Source organism: Amblyomma maculatum, chromosome 1 (genome assembly GCF_055883805.1).
Source record: "Amblyomma maculatum isolate TAMU_Amacu chromosome 1, ASM5588380v1, whole genome shotgun sequence".
In the NCBI taxonomy this organism is placed as follows: Eukaryota; Metazoa; Arthropoda; class Arachnida; order Ixodida; family Ixodidae; genus Amblyomma; species Amblyomma maculatum.
Genome location: NC_139344.1, coordinates 103,936,419 through 103,955,147, shown reverse-complemented (window position 1 = coordinate 103,955,147; position 18,729 = coordinate 103,936,419). Strand labels below are relative to the sequence as shown.

The 18,729-nt window shown below is 48.2% G+C and overlaps 8 non-coding genes and 2 pseudogenes across 8 annotated transcripts; all 10 read right to left on the bottom strand.

The window, feature by feature from the left end:
- Positions 1-685: 685 nt before the first annotated feature.
- LOC146203384 (uncharacterized) lies at positions 686-10,109 on the bottom strand (annotated as a pseudogene).
- Positions 2,519-2,611, bottom strand: TRNAY-GUA (transfer RNA tyrosine (anticodon GUA)). The gene is made up of 2 exons: positions 2,575-2,611; positions 2,519-2,554 (listed from the first exon to the last, which is right to left on the bottom strand). It is a non-coding gene; the product is annotated as a tRNA-Tyr (tRNA).
- Positions 5,252-5,344, bottom strand: TRNAY-GUA (transfer RNA tyrosine (anticodon GUA)). Its single transcript has 2 exons — positions 5,308-5,344; positions 5,252-5,287 (listed from the first exon to the last, which is right to left on the bottom strand). It is a non-coding gene; the product is annotated as a tRNA-Tyr (tRNA).
- Positions 10,110-10,389: 280 nt separating the features above from the next.
- On the bottom strand, positions 10,390-10,482 carry TRNAY-GUA (transfer RNA tyrosine (anticodon GUA)). The gene is made up of 2 exons: positions 10,446-10,482; positions 10,390-10,425 (listed from the first exon to the last, which is right to left on the bottom strand). It is a non-coding gene; the product is annotated as a tRNA-Tyr (tRNA).
- Positions 10,483-10,638: 156 nt separating this feature from the next.
- TRNAY-GUA (transfer RNA tyrosine (anticodon GUA)) lies at positions 10,639-10,731 on the bottom strand. Its single transcript has 2 exons — positions 10,695-10,731; positions 10,639-10,674 (listed from the first exon to the last, which is right to left on the bottom strand). It is a non-coding gene; the product is annotated as a tRNA-Tyr (tRNA).
- A 156-nt stretch (positions 10,732-10,887) lies between these two features.
- Positions 10,888-10,980, bottom strand: TRNAY-GUA (transfer RNA tyrosine (anticodon GUA)). Its single transcript has 2 exons — positions 10,944-10,980; positions 10,888-10,923 (listed from the first exon to the last, which is right to left on the bottom strand). It is a non-coding gene; the product is annotated as a tRNA-Tyr (tRNA).
- Positions 10,981-11,136: 156 nt separating this feature from the next.
- Positions 11,137-11,229, bottom strand: TRNAY-GUA (transfer RNA tyrosine (anticodon GUA)). The gene is made up of 2 exons: positions 11,193-11,229; positions 11,137-11,172 (listed from the first exon to the last, which is right to left on the bottom strand). It is a non-coding gene; the product is annotated as a tRNA-Tyr (tRNA).
- A 5,148-nt stretch (positions 11,230-16,377) lies between these two features.
- On the bottom strand, positions 16,378-16,470 carry TRNAY-GUA (transfer RNA tyrosine (anticodon GUA)). The gene is made up of 2 exons: positions 16,434-16,470; positions 16,378-16,413 (listed from the first exon to the last, which is right to left on the bottom strand). It is a non-coding gene; the product is annotated as a tRNA-Tyr (tRNA).
- A 405-nt stretch (positions 16,471-16,875) lies between these two features.
- TRNAY-GUA (transfer RNA tyrosine (anticodon GUA)) lies at positions 16,876-16,968 on the bottom strand. Its single transcript has 2 exons — positions 16,932-16,968; positions 16,876-16,911 (listed from the first exon to the last, which is right to left on the bottom strand). It is a non-coding gene; the product is annotated as a tRNA-Tyr (tRNA).
- Positions 16,969-17,284: 316 nt separating this feature from the next.
- Positions 17,285-18,729, bottom strand: LOC146203377 (uncharacterized; annotated as a pseudogene).

Here is an 18,729-nt window from a genome sequence, read left to right as displayed (position 1 = left end):
TTCCTGCGCCAACAATTTTTCAAGTATATCTCTCAGCTGTTTTTCCTGTAATCTTTCCTGGTGCTTTAGCAAAGTAGACCGCTCAATGGCCTTCATCTTAAATTCTTCTTTGGCTAGTACCCACTGGAGCCCGATTTCGTTTTGACACTCATTTACTATTTTGGGAATTTTTTCCGTCACATACTCAGTGAAAATTTGGTCTTTTAGCAGTTTACAATTTAATTTCCACAGCTCCCATGAAAATCCACTGGCTCGCTTCCTTTTGCCTAGAGTGCATATCACTGCACAGTGATCTGAAAAGGCCACTGGTAAAACTCGGTATTTTTGACACTTTGGTATTAAGTCCAGTGACATGTAAATCCTGTCGAGGCGAGCATGACTAATACCTTGAAAGTGGGTGTATTGCACACTACGTTCACCGTCTAAACACTCCGCCACATCATCTAATGCATATTCATCTATCCGTCGTGGCAATAAGTCTGTACTTCTGTCCCTGAAGGCTCGGGTGCTGCTTTTATCGCGAGCCGCCAGAACACAATTGAAATCGCCCATGAGCACTATCTGTTTCTCACTAGTGCAGTAATATTTCAGGCTCTCAAAAAAGGAACACCTATCCTCCAATTCATTAGGTGCATAAACACAAATAACCCGCCATTCTATATTCTCAAAACCGAAACCACAAATCACGTATCGCCCTGTCTCTCCGGAAGCATAAGTCTGCACGTTAAGTCCAGGCAACTTTTTTACAAGAAGGACGCACCCGGCAGAAGTTCCGACTGCATGGCTCACAACGGCATAATACTTCGACGTGAAGCGCTGCACCATGCTCCCGGTCTCTTCCTCTCCCTCGACTTTCGTCTCTTGAACGGCTAGCACATCGATGTCTCTGTCCGTTATAAGGCGCAACACCTGGCTCTGCTTTTTCTTCGTTGCTAACCCTCTAACATTAAGCGTCCCGAATGTCAGAGCAGGGGTTGGATCCATTTTAATATAGCGTGAAGAGACCGAGAGCATTTGCGCTCACCTTTCGCGTCTAGCACCCGGCTAGACGCCTTTGTTTCCGCCGCAGCCCTCTGGTGCGGCTGCATGGTCTTGCAGCGGCGGTGGCTTATCGCTGGCCCGCTTGTCCCCCAGAAAGTTCGGCTTCGGTCTGAGAGAGGACCGCCGGGACTGGACCGTTTTCGTAGGCGGCTCCTCAACGCTTAACGCTGTTGTTTTGTCCTCTCCATCACCAGTCTGGGCGTGAGGCCGTTTGGCCGAGACATTGCCCGCACGAACACTGCACTGTAGCTATTGCTCCTCGCTGCTCGTCGAGGCCATCATCGCGGGTTCCGTAGCTGCCAAAAAGCTATCTTCCTTCTCCTCAGTATCAGCCCAGGCTGCTGCCGAGTCTTTTTCTTCAGGTTGCCTCTCTGCCTCACTTGACACGTTTGTGTTTCTGCTAGAAATCCCAGAAGAGACAGTCGCCGCTTCCGGCTTGCCTACTTCCTCGACTCCTTTCGCCGCTTCCTCCGCTTCCTCCGCCTCTGATACGTCCATCTGGTGTTCAGCTATCTCCTCCCTCGATGCGAGCCCCGTGGCCACCGCATATGTACGGACACACTCACTGTCGACGTGGCCGTAACGCCTGCATTTCGAACACCGGGGCATCTTGCATTCACGTCTAACGTGACCGCTACCACGGCAGCGCAGGCACTGCATAGGCCGCCCAGGCACCACAACAAGGGCCAATTCACCAGCGACTCGCAGCTGGTGAGGTAGGTCGTCGGTCTTAATACCGGGTTTCAGTTTCAGGAGAACTGCTCTCGTTGTTGACCCCTTCTCTTTGACGCCTTGGACGCGCCACCGCTCCCGGGTCACCTCGGTTACGTTACCGAAAGCAGCAAAGGCCGTCCGGATGTCGTCGTCGGCAACACCGTGCAACATCCAGTGCAGCCGCAGCTTCACCTGTTGGTCCTCTGGGTCGATGATGATGCAGCGACGTCCCTTTACTTCTACTTGTTTCAACGCAGCCAGCTTCTTCGTTGCTTCAGCGCTGCTGAGCGTGACAGCCCAAACGTGGTTAATCTGGTACGCCCCCAACGCCACAACATCGGGGAGCGCACCAACGTTGGCGAGGGCATCGCGAAAATCTTCCACTTTGTACGGCCTATTGCGCACGTCGGCGTGCAAAAACACGGTGTTTAAAACAACACGTCCTGTGGGCAGCGTCGGCAAAATCAACTCATAGTCCTTATCCTCCGTATCAGGATTCCTGTTTCCGCGGCCGGCAAGGGCCGCTGTCGCCGCTCCGCTGGAGCTCATGATTCCGCGACCGTCACGCTCGGTGGCCGGATGTAGAATGTAACTGGGCTATCGACCGGGACAAGATTCGTGTAAATTCATCGCTCTCATGAACAGGGATTAGAAGGCCAGGAAAGAAGAAAAACGTACTCCTTCCTCCTTGGAAGGCCGGAGGCAGGTATCACCGTTGCATACGTGAGGGTAACTGAATAAGCCGAGAAAACAAAAAACCCACTCCGTCGAGCCGGATTCGAACCAGCGACCTATGGATCACTGCAACTCGCGAGACCACTACAGTCCACCGCTCTACCAACTGAGCTATCGACTTTTTTTTTCTTTATTGCTGTGAAACACAAAACAAAAATACACATGATAAAAAACGTCAACTACACTTGAGCTAACGCGTACATGGCTAAAATCTTTTCAAGTGCACTAACTCATCAAAGAGACAATGCCATTGTGGCGGATCCTGCTGCCTCCTGAAAGTTTCGCGTACATAAACAATAACACCGAGGTTTGGGCCAGTTGGTAATGATCCATATTCAAACCCATTCGCAGCACGAATAAAACAACGACAGGAAGAAAACACACACGACATTCGTCCTGTCGTGTGTGTTTTCTTCCTGTCGTTGTTTTATTCGTGCTGCGAATGGGTTTGAATATGGTACATAAACAGCACTTTCAATAAAGTTTTCACGCGCAGATCGTGTATCTATATCTGCATGACGCACCTGCATTCGTGTTTTCCACAAACTATGGAGGCCAAGAAGCATAATTAAATCATAAGGTGCATCATCGTTCTGCAATGGTAAGAATCTTATACCGTAAGGAGTTAATGGAAGCTCCTTTTTAATTGCCCTTTGGAGGACGTCCCATAGAAAAACAGCATCCCAACACTGTAAGAAAACGTGTTCAATTGTTTCCGGTTTTCTGCACAACAGGCAATTTGTTGTCCACGGGACGAAGATACCTTTTTCATTCAGACAGGTTTTAACAGGGAGCGTATTAGAGTGAAGTTTGAAAAGGAACGTTTTAGCAGATGGCCTCACGGGCATCTTCTTAACTCTTTTCAAAACATCCTGCCCTGGGCCTCCACAGTGTAATGCCCGGTAAAAAGGCACCGGCAGCATCACGTCAATGAGATCTTTATACAGTTTTTTTCTTGGAGCATTGTAAAGGTAATCAAAAGAAAACCGCACTTCAAGGAACTTCCACGAAAAAACAACCTCGCGCAGGTAGCCAGTCACAGTACCAGGCATGTTTTCACATGACACAATCCATTCAGGGAGCAGCCTCTGTAATCGCACTTGCATCACAGTTCTTAGAAAGGTATCTTTTTGATCACGGAGGAATATAAATCGGGAAACCACCTGACGCAAGAAAAGATGTGCAAGGCCAAGCCCGCCCCTTTTAACAGAAATAAACAAATTCGTCCGGGCGGTCTTTTTCCATGTGGATGCCCACATAAAAACAGCAAAAACGCGGTGCATTTTCTGAATTGAGGTTCGTGAGACACACAACACATTTATAAGGTACCACAGCCTCGAAATAAGAAAAACATTGCAAATAGAAGCGCGCGAAAACATTGAGAGTTGTCTTCCTTGCCAGGCATCCGCTTTTTCTTTCGCTCTGGATGTTTCTTCCATCCAGTGCACGTTGGGATCTTGATAACATTCTAAAGGCACGCCAAGATATCGTGTTGGGAGAGCAGACCATCGCAGCTTACAGAAGAAATCAGGTGTCACGTCCCAATCACCGTGCCAAAACCCAGAGCTTTTCTCCCAATTGATCTTACATCGTGTTGATCACAAATTGTTTGGACGACACCCGTGACTTCACAGATGCTCTTTCTAGTTGCACAAAACACTGCTATGTCATCAGCATATGCTAGCATTTTCACGTGTGCTGATTGCAGCTTAAACCCTAAAATGCGATCGCTATCAATGATAGCCAAGCAAAGTGGCTCTAAATACAGTGCAAAAAGCAGGGGTGAGAGCGGGCAAGCCCTGCCTTACCGATGAACGTACTGCGATGCTGTCAGTCAGTTCACCATTCACTATAATACGGGTCGTGCAGTTCGCATACGCCATTTTAACACCCTCCACTATGACGTCACCAAGGTTAGAATGCTCCAAAATGGAAAACAGAATTTCGTGAGAAACACGGTCAAAGGCTTTCGCCAAATCTAACTGCATCATGGCTATCTGACCACCGAGTGCATCAACACATTCTAGTACGGTTCTTGCGACATGTATATTCGTGGCAATGGATCGACCCTTCAAGCCGCACGTTTGATGAGACCCAACCAATTTCTTTATTACGCTTTGCAGTCGTTTTACTAAAACCTTCATGTACACCTTGTAGTCAACATTGGTTAGGCTAATCGGTCGATATGACCCCACCAACAGTCGTTTCTCCGGATCATCTGTCTTGGGTATTAGAACAATGTGCGATGTAGAGAAAGACAGTGGGACACTATTACGTTCATAAGCTTCAGTGATTACACAGAGCATAAACTGAGCCGCATACTGCTGAAAAGTTTTAAAATCTGAGCTATCGACGGGGACAAGACTAGTGTAAATTCATCGCTCTCATGAACAGGGATTAGAAGGCCAGGAAAGAAGAAAAACGTACTCCTTCTTTCTTGGAAGGCCGGAGGCAGGTATCACCGTTGCATACGTGAGGGTAACTGAATAATCCGAGAAAACAAAAAACTCACTCCGTCGAGCCGGATTTGAACCAGCGACCTATGGATCACTGCAACTCGAGAGACCACTAGAGTCCCCCGCTCTACCAACTAAGCTATCGACGGGGACAAGACTCGCGTAAATTGATCGCTCTCATGAACAGGGATTAGAAGGCCAGGAAAGAAGAAAAACGCACTCCTTCCTCCTTGGAAGGCAGGAGGCAGGTATCACCGTTGCATACGTAAGGGTAACTGAATAAGCCGAGGAAACAAAAAACTCACTCCGTCGAGCCGGATTCGAACCAGCGACCTATGGATCACTGCAACTCGAGAGACCACTACAGTCCACCGCTCTACCAACTGGGCTATCGACTTTTTTTTTTTCTTTATTGCCTGACATTGACACAAATAGACCGCACTGGAACTCAAAACAACAGGAACAAAGGAATAATATATGTACACAAAGGTAGTTAGCGTTGCCTAACACCCACTGAGGGGCAGGCATTGTCATGTTAAAATTCCTTGACCACCGTCAAAGGTTCCAGCTTTGACAGCCACTCAGGAGCACATGGTTTCAATTTAAGCACGTCGAGCCATCGCTGCACACTTTCACGGAAATACATGCGGGCTGGCCGTGCATCTGGATCGCAGTGATAACCAGCCATTCGTGCGCGCCATATACTGTGGAGGCACATTAACATAACCTGGTCTAACGGCATATCATCGTGGTTATCCAATGGCAAATACCTAATGCCACGGGAATCAAGTGGCAACTGTTTTTTTATTGTCCTTTGCAGAACATCCCACAAATATACCCCCTCCCAGCAATGCAAAAACACGTGATCTAATGTCTCTGGCTGTTTGCAGATGAGACATTGGGCCCCCCACGGTAGGAACATACCCTTCTCCTCCATAAATGATTTTACACTCAAAGTACCGGTATGTAGCATAAAGAAAAACGTTTTAGCTCCCGGAGCAACTTGCATTTTCTTTACGCGTTTTAATACATTACTTCCTGTGCCTCCATAGTATAAAGCTCGGTACAAGGGCACCGGGAACACCACTTCACAAACATCCTTGTATAATGTTCTCCTGTTAACATTACTTAAATACTCTTTCGAAAAACGTGCGCTTAAGAATTTCACGCTCAAAACAATTTCCCTAAAGAATCCAAAAAGAGAACCCGGCATACATTGAGTATAAACTACGAAATCAGGCAACGCTCGACCAAGTCTTTGTTGACACACTGTGCGCAGGAATGGATCGCTGGCATCCCTAAAAAACATAAACCGGTTGACAATCTGTTGCACAAACAAATGATCCAGACCAAGCCCCCCATGCTTCACCTGCCGGAACAAATTTGTCCGACTGCACCTCTCCCAACTCGAGGCCCAAACAAACACCGCAAAAACTCGATGCAATTTTTGCACATTTACACGGGAGCAATGCAACACTTGCATAACATACCATAACTTACTAATTAAAAACATGTTGGAAACTGCGGCTCTTGCAAATATTGATAATTGAGCACTTTTCCATTTCTCTGCTTTTTCACGGGTTTCTTTGACCTGCTCTAGCCAGTATGGCTCGCTTTCCTTGTAAAATTTCAAGGGCACACCCAAGTACTTTGCAGGCGTTGTAACCCACGACACATTAGCGAAAGTGTCGGGGGTCAGCTGCCATTCTCCATGCCAAAATACCAGGCACTTACCCCAGTTAACTTTACTCCCTGTGACTTTGCTAAAATGTTTTACCACATCCACTGTCCTCTTCATACTCTCTTTATTCACACAAAATACCGCAACGTCGTCTGCGTAAGCCAGCAATTTGACTTCTGACTCCTGCAGTCGAAAACCATCAATGTCATTGTTTTGTAGGATGCTTAAACACAAAGTTTCAATATAAATGCCGAACAAAAGAGCGCTGAGGGGGCAACCTTGGCGCACCGAACGTCGTACGTTGATGGGTGCCCCCAGTGACTTATTGACAATTAATCTCGTAGTGCAGTTGCGGTACGCCAAAGCCACTCCCTCTCGAATAACAGAGCCGACATTAACATAGTCTAATATACTGAACAGAATAGTATGTGCCACACAATCAAAAGCTTTCTCCAAGTCCAACTGCAGTAACGCAACACATGCATGAGTTGCATCGCAGCATTCGAGCACACTTCTCGCTTTGTGAATGTTCTGAAAGATAGATCGCCCTTTGATACCGCACGTGTGGTGAGGGCCCACTAGTTCGCATATAACCGTTCGTAGTCTGCCAGCAAGCACCTTCATATAAATCTTGTAATCAACGTTTGTCAGAGCAATGGGCCTGTAAGACGACAACTGCCTAAGCTTATCTGGTTGGTCAGTTTTCGGAATAAGTACTGTGTGCGACGATCCGAAAGACGCAGGCAGTGCCTTCAGTTCATACGCTTCATTAAATAAGGCACACAACAAAGGAGATAGCTGTTCCTCGAACGCTTTATAAAAAGCCGCACTCAGGCCATCAGGCCCGGGTGATTTCCCTGGGTTTAAATTTTCTATTGCCTGCTGCACTTCTTTTTCGCTTATTGGCCGCTCCAGTCTTTCTTTTTGTTCGTCATCAATTTTTGGCATCGCGTCAAGAAAGGATTCTTTAAAACGGTCCAAATAAACCTCTCGGGACGAAAATAGATCTTCATAATACTCCCGGAAAGCTTTCGCGATTCCTTCGTTATCGGTTTCTGTGTGTCCTGCCCAATCTACCTCTGCCACGTGATTTCGCCTTCCATTTGCTTTTTCTATTCCCAACGATCTTTTTGTCGGCGTCTCATCCATGGCCAATTTTTCCGCTCTTGCACGCACTAACGCTCCTTGGTATTTGTCTTCTTCTATCAAGTTAATTTGTTCTTTTATTTTTCGAATATCCTCTATCCATCTGCCGGGTGCCTTACATTCCTGTTCGTGTAGTTTTGCAAGCAAAGCCTTAAGCTGGGTTTCTGTAATTTTCTTCTCGTACACCAGGCAACTTGATCTGTCAATGGCTTTAATTTTAATCTGTTCCTTGCACAACTCCCACTGTTTCCAGATTTCGAGCAAAGTCCCTGGCCTCACTTTAATCAATTCATTGAATACCACGCGTCTAAAGGCATCATCATTAAGCAATTTATTGTTCAATTTCCATAACTCCCAGCTAAATGCATTGCTTCGTTTTTTGGTGCCGAATAAGCATTGCACCAAACAGTGATCCGTGAATGTCATATGCACAACTCGGTATTCATTGCATGAAGGAATCAAATCCAGCGACGCGTAAATTCTGTCCAGACGCGCGTGGCTAGAACCTTGGAAGTGCGTGTACTGAACGGCACGCGGCCCTTCCAAGCAATCAGCCACATCCTCCATATTCCATTCACTTGTTAACTGGCATAACATTTCCGTGCTCTTGTCTCTGAATCCGCGTGTGCTGGTTTTGTCTCGAGCATTCAGCACACAGTTAAAATCGCCCAGCAATACTACCTGCGTTTCCGTACTTAACTGCTGCATAAGATTCTCGAAAAACACTTTTCTTTCCTCCACACAGTTAGGAGCGTACACACAAATAATGCGCCACTCAACACCGCTGTATCCACAATCAGCCACAACCCACCGTCCAGAAGAGCATGAGGAGTAGCCCTTTACAACCAGACCAGGCAGCTTTTTGACAAACAATACACACCCGGCCGACGTCCCAACTGCGTGGCTAACAATGGCGTAAAATCTAGCCGTGAAACGTCGCACCATGCTCCCGGTCTCTTCATCCCCATCAACCTTAGTTTCTTGCACGGCAAGCACGTCAATATCGTGGTCAGTTAAGAGCCGGTGCACCTGGCTCTGCTTCTTTTTGCCTGCCAATCCTCTGACATTTAACGTGGCTACTCTTAAGGTGGTTTCAGGCGCCATTTTCATCAATGGTGAAGAGACCGAAAGCATGGTGCTTACCCTTCCCGTCTAGCGCGTTGCTAGACGCCGTCTTTGGATCCATCCCCGTCCGGTGCGAGTGGCTGACCCGGCAGCGGGGGCACTTTATCCGCTGCCCGTCTCTCTGATGAAATGTTTGGCCTCGGACGTAGCGTGGACCGCCGGGATTGCCCCGTTTTTGCTGGTGGCTCGTCGACGCTGGGGGCTGACGCCTGGTTACCTTCGGGTTCGGACTGCGTGTGGGATCGCTTGGCTGGGGCTGGGACGCCTGGCTTACGCACACCGCTGGTGTCCGAGTGCTCCTCCGCATTATCCTGTTCCATACCGTTCGCCGGCTCCAGTGACGTGCCTTCCTCACTGCTAGGGAGCTCAGGTTTCGAGTCTGCTCTCCCCACCTCTCTCGCAGCATTGCTGTTTTCTGCCGAGTCCACCGACGAATCTGTCTCCCGTGTCTGCGTTCTCACTTCTCCGGCACCTTTCGCCGCCTCCTCCGCCTCGACTACGTCCATGGTGAGTTCCGCCGACCGTTCCGTAGTTCCACGTCCCGCGGCCGAAGCGTACGAAAGCACACAGGCAGCTTCGTCATGACCGTAGCGTCTACACTTTGGAAAACGCGGCACCTTGCATTCTCGTCGAACGTGACCGGTACCGCGGCAGCGCAGGCACTGCATCGCTCATCCAGGCACCACGACAAGGGCCAGCTCTCCGGCCACTCGCAGCTGGTGAGGTACGTAAGTCATCGACCTTAATGCCGGGTTTCAATTTCAGGAGCACAGTCCTCGTGGTGGACCCCTTCTCCCTGACGCCTTGAACTCTCCACCTCTCCCGGGTCACCTCGGTCACCTTCCCAAAAGCCGCAAAAGCCGTCCGGATGTCGTCGTCTGCCACACCGTACAACATCCAGTGAAGTCGCAGCTTCACCTGTTGGTCCTCGGGATCGATAATAAGGCAACGGCGTCCCTTAACTTCGAGCTCCTTGAAAGCCGCCAATTTCTTCGTTGCTTCTGTGCTGCTTAACGTGACCGCCCAAACATGGTTGATCTGATACGCCCCCAACGCCACAACGTCGGGGAGCGCACCAGCGTTGGCAAGGGCTTCGCGGAAATCCTCGACCCTGTATGGCCTGACTCGCACATCGCCGTGCCAAAAAAGCGTGTTAAAAACAACGCGTCCGGTGGGCAAAGTTGGCAGAATAATCTGATATTCGCTATCATCCATGTCCTCAAGCCTGTTTCCGCGGCTTGAAAGGGCCGCTATCGCCGCTCCGCTGGAGCACATGATTCTGCGACCGTTCACTACGGTGGCCGGAAGTAGAATGACCAACTGAGCAATCGACGGGGACAAGACTCGTGTAAATTCATCGCTCTCATGAATAGAGATTAGAAGGCCAGGAAAGAAGAAAAACGCACTCCTTCCTCCTTGGAAGGCAGGAGTAAGGTATCACCGCTGCATACGTAAGGGTAACTGAATAAGCCGAGAAAGCAAAAAACTCACTCCGTCGAGCAGGATTCGAACCAGCGACCTATGGATCACTGCAACTCGAGAGACCACTACAGTCCACCGCTCTACCAACTGAGCTATCGACGGGGACAAGACTCGTGTAAATTCATCGCTCTCATGAATAGGGATTAGAAAGCCAGGAAAGAAGAAAAACGCACTCCTTCCTCCTTGGAAGGCAGGAGTCAGGTATCACCGCTGCATACGTAAGGGTAACTGAATAAGCCGAGAAAGCAAAAAACTCACTCCGTCGAGCCGGATTCGAACCAGCGACCTATGGATCACTGCAACTCGAGAGACCACTACAGTCCACCGCTCTACCAACTGAGCTATCGACGGGGACAAGACTCGTGTAAATTCATCGCTCTCATGAATAGGGATTAGAAAGCCAGGAAAGAAGAAAAACGCACTCCTTCCTCCTTGGAAGGCAGGAGTAAGGTATCACCGCTGCATACGTAAGGGTAACTGAATAAGCCGAGAAAGCAAAAAACTCACTCCGTCGAGCCGGATTCGAACCAGCGACCTATGGATCACTGCAACTCGAGAGACCACTACAGTCCACCGCTCTACCAACTGAGCTATCGACGGGGACAAGACTCGTGTAAATTCATCGCTCTCATGAACAGGGATTAGAAGGCCAGGAAAGAAGAAAAACGTACTCCTTCGTCCTTGGAAGGCCGGAGGCAGGTATCACCGTTGCATACGTGAGGGTAACTGAATAATCCGAGAAAACAATAAACTCACTCCGTCGAGCCGGATTCGAACCAGCGACCTATGGATCACTGCAACTCGAGAGACCACTACAGTCCACCGCTCTACCAACTGAGCTATCGACTTTTTTTTTTCTTTATTGCCGTGAAACAGAAAACAAAAATACACATGATAAAACACGTCAACTACACCTGAGCTAACGCGTACGCGGCTAAAATCTTTTCATGTTCACCAACTCATCAAACAGAGAATGCCATTGTGGCGGATCCTGCTGCATCCTGAAAGTTTCGCGTATATACACCGCACTTTCAATGAAGTTTTCACGCGCAGATCGTGTATTTATATCTGCGTGACGCACCTGCATTCGTGTTTTCCACAAACTATGGAGACCAAGAAGCATAATTAAATCATAAGGTGCATCATCGTTCTGCACTGGTAGGAATCTGATTCCGTACGGAGTTAGGGGAAGTTCCTTTTTAATTGTCCTTTGGAGGACGTCCCACAGAAAAACAGCATCCCAACACTGTAAGAAGACGTGTTCAATTGTCTCCGGTTTTTTGCACAACAGGCAATTTGTTGTCCATGGGACGAAGATACCTTTTTCATTCAGCCAGGTTTTAACAGGGAGCGTATTAGAGTGAAGTTTGAAAAGCAACGTTTTAGCAGATGGCCTCACGGGCATCTTCTTGACTCTTTTCAAAACATCCTGCCCTGGGCCTCCACAGTGTAATGCCCTGTAAAAAGGCACCGGCAGCATCACGTCAATGAGATCTTTATACAGTTTTTTTCTGGGAACATTGAAAAGGTAATCAAAAGAAAACCGCACTTCCAGCAACTTGCACGAAAAAACAACTTCGCGCAGGTAGCCAGTCACAGTACCAGGCATGCTTTCACATGACACAATCCATTCAGGGAGCAGCCTCTGCAATCGCACTTGCATCACAGTTCTTAGAAAGGTATCTTTTTGATCACGCAGGAATATAAATCGCGAAACCACTTGTCGCAAGAACAAATGGACAAGGCCAAGCCCGCCCCTTTTAACAGAAATAAACAAATTCGTCCGGGCGGTTTTTTCCCATGTGGATGCCCAAATAAAAACGCAAAAACGCGGTGCATTTTCTGAATTGAGGTTCGTGAGACACACAACACATTCATGAGGTACCACAGCCTTGAAATAAGAAAAACATTGCAAATGGAAGCGCGCGAAAACATTGAGAGTTGCCTTCCTTGCCACGCATCCGCTTTTTCTTTCGCTCCGGATGTTTCTTCCATCCAGTGCATGTTGGCATCTCGATAACAATCTAAAGGCACGCCTAGATATCGCTTTGGGAGAGCAGACCATCGCAGCTTACAGAAGAAATCAGCTGTCACGTCCCAATCACCGTGCCAAAACCCAGAGCTTTTCTCCCAATTGATCTTACATCCGGTTTGATCACAAAATGTTTGGACGACACCCGTAACTTCACAGATGCTCTTTCTAGTTGCACAAAACACTGCTATGTCATCAGCATATGCCAGCATTTTCACGTGTGCTGATTGCAGCTTGAACCCTAAAATGCGATCGCTATCAATGATAGCCAAGCAAAGTGGCTCTAAATACAGTGCAAAAAGCAGGGGTGAGAGCGGGCAGCCCTGCCTTACCGATGAACGTACTGCGATGCTGTCAGTCAGTTCACCATTCACTATAATACGGGTCGTGCAGTTCGCGTAAGCCATTTTAACACCCTGCACTATGACTTTTCCAAGGTTAGAATGCTCCAAAATGGAAAAAAGAATTTCGTGAGAAACACGGTCAAAGGCTTTCGCCAAATCTAACTGCATCATGGCTATCTGACCACCGAGTGCATCAACACATTCTAGTACGGTTCTTGCGACATGTATATTCGTGGCAATGGATCGACCCTTGATGCCGCACGTTTGATGAGACCCAACCAGTTTTTTTATTACGCTTTGCAGTCTTTTTGCTAAAACCTTCATATACACCTTGTAGTCAACATTGGTGAGGCTAATCGGTCGATATGACCCCACCAACAGTCGTTTCTCCGGATCATCTGTCTTGTGTATTAGCACAATGTGCGATGTAGCGAAAGACAATGGAACAGTATTACGTTCATAAGCTTCAGTGATTACATCGAGCATAAACTGAGCCGCATACTGCTGAAAAGTTTTAAAGAAGGCAGCGCTTAGACCATCCGGCCCAGGGGCCTTCCCAGGTGTGAGGTCATCTATTGCAGATAGTATCTCCTGCAACATTACCGGTGTTTCTAGGCGCGCTTTACTTTCGTCATCCAGTGCAGGCATCAGTCTTAGAAAATCTGTTCGAAAGCCGCCTACAGTCTCAAGCTTAGCGCTAAGCAGTTCTTCGAAGTGCTCTGTTAGCGCACGCTGAATATCTTTAGCATCTTCAGTGATATGGCCGGCATATCTTATACTCCTTATTTCTTTCTGGCAGGCGGATCTTTTCTCGTCTGCTAGCGCTCGTTTTGTCGGTACTTCTCCAGCCCAAAGTTTTTCAGCCCTTGCACGTATAACAGCCGCTGTGTATCTTTCACTGTCGATTGTTTCCAACTCACTTTTTATCTCTCGTATTTTACTGGCGAAATGCCCTGGCACTGAACTTTCCATGCTCAAAAGAAACTGGAGTTGTTCATTCAGTTCTTTTTCTTTTTCTTTCTCTTTATGCCGCACCTTACTGCTCTTTTCTATGGATTTCAATTTGTCCCACTCTTTGAAGCTGTCCCATTCCGCTGCAAAACTTACTGGTCGCATAGTCAGACGACTTTCAAACTCGGTCTTAACTTCCGTAAGGAACTCTTCATCGGCGAGAAGTTTGGCATTCAGTTTCCATAGGTGCCAGTTAAAGCGCGATTTCTTTCCTGCCCTACCGAACACTGCACTCACGAGACAATGATCGCTGAAAGACACAGGTTTGACCTCATATGCAGTACATAGAGAAACAAGATCAACCGAGGCATACACCCTGTCCAATCGAGCATGGCTATCTCGCTGAAAGTGCGTGAACTCTGGTTGGTTTCCAGTGGAGAACACACTACCAACATCCTCAAGGCCGTATTCATGCACAAGTGCATTCAACTGCTCGGAGCTTCTGTCTCTTCGAGGTTTACACTTCGCCGCTCGGTCCACAGCTGAACACACACAGTGGTAGTCACCAAGTACAAGCAAGATTTTGTCGACCTTCAACCACGATTCAATAGACTCAAAAAACACTTCACGTTCGCGTTCTGAATTGGGAGCATACAAACACAACACACGCCAGAATAAATTACAGTAGGTAAAATCAGTAACCAAAAGCCGACCACTTGGACAGGCAAAAACGGACTCTACGCTTACTCCCAGCGTGTTACGTATAAATAAAAGGCATCCACCCGATACACCAACAGAATGGCATACACACACATAAAAGTTTGTTTGAAAAGAAGCCACCATACGGTCAGTGCTTTCTTGGCTATCAATCTTTGACTCTTGCACAGCTGCTACATCTATATCATTATCTAAAAAGAGGCGATTGAGCTGGCATTGTCGCCTTCTCGCTCCCAGCCCTCTGACATTCAAAGTAGCTACGTGTAACGGCGAATTAAGCTTGAGAGTCATGTATTAGCGAGAGACGCCCGTACCCGCATGGTGCCTACCTTCATGATTGCGTGGCCTCCGCTTCTGAAGAACAGTGGCATATGTGTGCATGTATTGTCCTCCCAGCGGAACGTCGGGCTGCATACAAACGAAGTCCAAGCACCGTCTGTCATTTTTGCTCACACACGCCCCGCTTGGTTGCAGAATGTTCCTGACGCTGGTCGGTAGGCAGCCGACCCACAAATCGTTCAGGACACCACAAAACCTACGGAGGCGGTTTCCCCGCCTGCCGCGTGTCGGCCGAGAAGTTCGGCTTCGGTCTTAACGTTGCTCTTCGGATGCCCGCAGTTTTCGGCGGCGGCTCACCACAAACACCGCCTGGCAGCTGAGTCTCCTCGACGCTTTCCTCGTGTGGACGTTTCGCGGCAATAAAGGCTGCTGTCTCCGGCCCAACCTCCATGGCATCAGTAAAGGAAGGCTCAGTGCTAAGATGCTCCTCAGCGTCAGAAAAATTGATTACATCTTCTGATGCTTCCTTTGACTCGCCTTCATGGTCCTGTGACGGATCTTGCAAGGCTTGCCGAGTTTCACTCTCTTGACTGGGCACCGTCACCTTATGCTTTGTTAAAACAGTCATGGAAGGCGCGTCCTGTTTTGTTGACTGACCTCTAATGTCAGCAGCCTCCTCCGCATCCACCTCGTCCATTATTAACTCCGACGAGTCTTCGCTGGTCCCAGGTCCGGCAATGCTAGCGTAGGTACGAGCACACTGGCTCTCTTCATGCCCGAACCGTCGACAGGTTCCGCAGCGAGGAACCCGGCACTCTTTGCGGATGTGACCCGTACTCCGGCAGCGTAGGCACAGCGGGGGTCTGCCTGGCACAATAACGAGCGCCAGCTCACCGCTAACATTCAGCTGATGCGGCAGGTCGTCGAGCTTCATGCCAGCTTTCAGCTTCAGCGTGACGTGTCTAGTAGTTGAGCCCTTTTCTAAAATACCTTTAACTCGCCAGCGCTCCCGTGTAACTTCGGATACCTTTCCGTACGGCGCAAAGGCAGCACGGACATCCTCGTCTGGCACGTTGTGTAGCAGCCAGTGAAGTTACAGCCGCACATCCTGGTTCGCCGGGTCAATTTTCAAGCAGCGACCGTTTTTCACACACAACTCGCCTACACTAACAAGCTTGGTCACCGCTTCAGGAGCCTTGAAAGTGACAGCCCAGACATGGCTCATCCGATACGCCCCCATCGCAACAACATCGGGGATCAGCGAATGCTGTGCCAAAGCGTCGCGGAAATCTTCCACCCGGTACGGGCGGGCCCTGATATCGGCATGCAAAAAAACCGTATTCAAAACAAACCGACCTGTTGGCAGTGCAGGCAAAACAACTTGATAAGTACTATCCTGATCAGCAGTCCTGTTACCGCGGCCTGACATGGCCGCTGAAGCCGCTCCTGAGGAGCCCTGCATCCTGCGTCCGTTCACTGGCGTGGCCGGAAGCAGAATCCCAACTGAGCTATCGACGGGGACAAGACTCGTGTAAATTCATCGCTCTCATGAATAGGGATTAGAAGGCCAGGAAAGAATAAAAACGCACTCCTTCCTCCTTGGAAGGCACGAGGGAGGTATCACCGTTGCATACGTAAGGGTAACTGAATAATCCGAGAAAACAATAAACTCACTCCGTCGAGCCGGATTCGAACCAGCGACCTATGGATCACTGCAACTCAAGAGACCACTACAGTCCACCGCTCTACCAACTGAGCTATCGACGGGGACAAGACTCGTGTAAATTCATCGCTCTCATGAACAGGGATTAGAAGGCCAGGAAAGAAGAAAAACGTACTCCTTCCTTATTGGAAGGCCGGAGGCAGGTATCACCGTTGCATACGTGAGGGTAACTGAATAATCCGAGAAAACAATAAACTCACTCCGTCGAGCCGGATTCGAACCAGTGACCTATGGACCACTGCAACTCGAGAGACCACTACAGTCCACCGCTCTACCAACTGTGCTAACGACGGGGACAAGACTCGTGCAAATTCATCGCTCTCATGAATAGGGATTAGAAGGCCAGGAAAGAAGAAAAACGCACTCCTTCCTCCTTGGAAGGCAGGAGGCAGGTATCACCGTTGCATACGTAAGGGTAACTGAATAAGCCGAAAAAACAAAAAACTCACTCCGTCGAGCCGTATTCGAACCAGCGACCTATGGATCACTGCAACTCGAGAGACCACTACAGTCCACCGCTCTACCAACTGAGCTATCGATGGGGACAAGACTCGTGTAAATTCATCGCTCTCATGAACAGGGATTAGAAGGCCAGGAAAGAAGAAAAACGTACTCCTTCGTCCTTGGAAGGCCGGAGACAGGTATCACCGTTGCATACGTGAGGGTAAATGAATAATCCGAGAAAACAAACTCATTCCGTCGAGCCGGATTCGAAGCAGCGACCTATGGATCACTGCAACTCGAGAGGCCACTACAGTCCACCGCTCTACCAACTGTGCCATCGAGTTTTTTTTTTTTTTTTTCTCTTTATTGCCGGACAATGCACAGTTTACAAGAGATAAAACGCGCCAACCTGTCTTCAGCTGGCGAGACAAATTAAAATTTCTTCAGGCACACTAACTCATCAAATACATCGATCCACTCAGGAGGTTCGGGTAATGCCTGATACACTTCTCTCATGTATACCATACTCTGAATTAAATTTTCGCGTACAGAGAGAACATTTGGATCTGCGTGACGCACTGCCATTCTTGTTTGCCACAGACTGTGAAGGCCTAGGAGCATAAGCATGTCATAGGGAATTTCATCACTTTTCACTGGGAGAAACCGGATGCCGTAGGGTGTAATGGGCGGCTATTTCTTTAGAGTTCGTTGCAATATGTCCCAATGGAAGATAGGGTCCGAGCACTCGATGAAAACGTGTTCAATTGTTTCCGCTTTTTTGCACAATAGACAATTAATTGTCCATGGAACGAATATGCCCTTATGGTGTAGCCATGCTTTTACGGGGAGGGTGTTCGTGTGTAACTTAAAAAAGAAGGATTTAATGTGAGGTCTAACTGGCATTCTTTTGACCCTCTTCAACACATCCCTTCCTGGGCCTTCACAGTAAATTACTCTATACAATGGAGCTGGTAGTAGGTTTTCCAGCAAGTCAGCATACAATTTCTTTTTTGTAACAGAACACAGGTAATTCAATGAGAACCGAGCATGCAGCATACGGAAAGAAACCACAACTTCATGAAAGTAGCCAGTCACGCGACGGCACCTTATATCACTGGTTGTAACAATGAATTCAGGCAGCGCTGTCGCGAGTCGAACTTGCATAACTGTGCGCGAAAAACTGTCCCTTTGATCCCGTAGAAAAAAGAAACGGGACACAATCTGCCTAAAAAACAAATGAGATAGGCCCAGGCCTCCATCGCAGACTGAGCGGAAAAGATTAGTGCGGCTGACTCTCTCCCTAGTTGAGCCCCATATAAATACAGCAAAAACTCGGTGCATTTTCTGTACATTTGCACGGCTCATACACAGCACCTGCAGCACGTACCATACTTTAGCTATCAAAAACAAATTGCACACAGTAGCACGCGCCAACATTGAAAGGCCACGACCCTGCCAATTTCCCATCTTCTCCCTCATTCTATCCGTTGCCTCACTCCAATACTCTGCGGGATTCTGATAGTGCTCGAGTGGTACACCAAGATACGTCGTTGGTGTGGTTATCCAATTCATACATGCAAACTTATCTAGCTTAATGTCCCAGTTGCCATGCCATATACCAACACTTTTTTCCCAGTTTAACTCTGAACCAGTGAGCTTACAGAACTTCTTAGCAAGATTGACGGCCCCTAACACACTCTGCGATCTTGACAGAATACGGCTATGTCGTCAGCGTACGCCAGTAATTTTACCTCTGTAGAGTGTATCTTAAAACCTATTATGGCTGTTTGACGAATCACTGCTAAACAAAAAGGTTCAACATAAATAGCAAACAATAGGGGTGACAGTGGGCATCCTTG